The sequence below is a fragment of the Limulus polyphemus genome, unplaced genomic scaffold (genome assembly GCF_000517525.1).
Source record: "Limulus polyphemus unplaced genomic scaffold, Limulus_polyphemus-2.1.2 Scaffold1214, whole genome shotgun sequence".
NCBI classification, from domain to species: domain Eukaryota; kingdom Metazoa; phylum Arthropoda; class Merostomata; order Xiphosura; family Limulidae; genus Limulus; species Limulus polyphemus.
This window is the reverse complement of record NW_013666824.1, coordinates 66,877-68,916: the sequence shown is the minus strand read 5'-3', so window position 1 is coordinate 68,916 and position 2,040 is coordinate 66,877. Positions and strand designations below refer to the sequence as shown.

General features: G+C 34.6%; 1 protein-coding gene across 2 annotated transcripts in view; it reads right to left on the bottom strand.

The window, feature by feature from the left end:
* The window catches only part of LOC106462631 (homeobox protein prospero-like), a 48,275-nt gene extending 47,756 nt beyond the window's left edge, over window positions 1-519 (bottom strand). For both annotated transcript variants that reach the window (XM_022389951.1, XM_022389953.1), the window contains exon 1: window positions 444-519. The gene's annotated coding sequence lies outside the window, so the exon portion shown is untranslated. The remainder of the gene's footprint in view (window positions 1-443) is intronic.
* Window positions 520-2,040: the final 1,521 nt, after the last annotated feature.

Here is a 2,040-nt window from a genome sequence, read left to right as displayed (position 1 = left end):
TAATGTAATTATAACAAGTTGAAAGAATGAGTGCTGTAACTCTTTACGATGGTGTAGACAATACAAGAATAATAATGTAATTATAACAAGTTGAAAGAATGAGTGCTGTAACACTTTACGATGGTGCAGACAATACAAGAATAATAATGTAATTATAAGAAGTTGAAAGAATGATTGTTATAACTTTACGATGGTGCAGACAATACAAGAACATCATTTAATAATAATAATCTATGTTGTTCTGAAGTTTATTACAATTGAATTTCACGTTCAAATGCACTCATCATATCTACGTTCTGTAACTTCTAGTCAAACATTTTATACATCCTTTTACTCAACTGCTCAATAAATTCAACTTAGTGTTAACTATATATATAACATAACAGCAATGCAACTTTTACATAATTAAAGTCAAATGAAAAAGAAAATTGATTATAAATTACCCTAAAATACGGAGAACTCCAAGAGGTGAAGATGACGATATCTAAATATGACCATGTAAGACAGTGAGGAAGACGGTATATCATAGGCTTTGGTCGCCAGACGGCACGATTCCTCGTTTTCCGACGCTATTCTTTCTCATATGGTGACTCAAGGTAAACTGAAAACAACGCGCGTGGCTATCTCGTGTAAGAGGGACCAGCACGCGAACAGCTTGCGTAGATGCAGTGCGTCATGGGGAGAAGTTCAAAGGAGTTGTTACTCACGCGCAGCTTTCAGAAAGCTTAACTACAATTCTTTGCTCAGAGTTCCCGTCCCAACACTTATGAATCAAACGTAGTATGATAGGAACGGTGTCTAGAAATCATCCAGAAAGGCATGAGCAGAGGACTTTATCATAAATTCAAATCTAAATAAAACGAAACGTAAAAAATGAACGACAACAAGATAAACATAAAATATGAGTACTCACTTCAACCTATTCTCAAAACAAGGTCTCCTAATCATTCTGACAGACTAGAACCGTGTTCATTTTAAATTATACATCTAAATCATCCTGGTTTTCTTACAGACTAGAGCCGTGTTCATTTTAAATTATACATCTAAATCACCCTGGTTTTCTTACAGACTAGAAACGTGTTTGTTTTAAATTATACATCTAAATCATCCTGGTTTTCTTACAGACTAAAACCGTGTTCATTTTAAATTATACATCTAAATCACCCTGGTTTTCTTACAGACTAGAACCGTGTTCATTTTAAATTATACATCTAAATCACCCTGGTTTTCTTACAGACTAAAACCGTCTTCATTTTAAATTATACATCTAAATCACCCTGGTTTTCTTACAGACTAGAACCGCCTAAAAGACTCCTGAATGATCTTTTCTTTTACGTCTCTTCAGGAATAAGTTGAATACAATACATTAAATACAATACGTCTGTAAATAAGATTTTTTCATATTTAGCCAGGTGTTCTCTATATACACGAATACGGGGTTAAAAAAACAGTTGTGAGAGATAGAAAATAGACTACCACGTACTTCCCCTTACATAAACCCTTGTCACACAGGACATTCACTATTTATATGTGGCCTTTGACCCCTCTAACTTTGACCATGCTCGTAACTAATGGTTGTTGAGCGAAATGTACACGTCTATCTAGTCACTTTTACTTTCAAACAGTTGACAGAGACACTAGTCTTCCTTGTTGTATTAGAAACATGAAGCAACCTCACTCAAGAAAATAACATCTACAAAGATTAAGTCTTGATAAATTTCATGTTGCTCCTATAAGGTAGTAAGTATCTTATCCCATAACAGTGCAACATGTTATTTTTGCTTATCTTTTAACAAGTTGTTTTAAATGTGAACATCAAGTTTTTCTTGCTTCTTTGTCTCTGTAACTGAGCAAAACTTGAAATTTCAAACTGAAAGAAACGCAAAATAATGTAGTCATTAATTATAATAATACTACCTAAAATACCCGTTAAAAGCACAGGGATGACATAGGCCTCCCCTCAAGGGTGACATGGAGAGTCACTCCCTGGGGAGATTTAAGGGTACATGCCAGAGTTGGTGACAATCGGTCTCCAAGTTT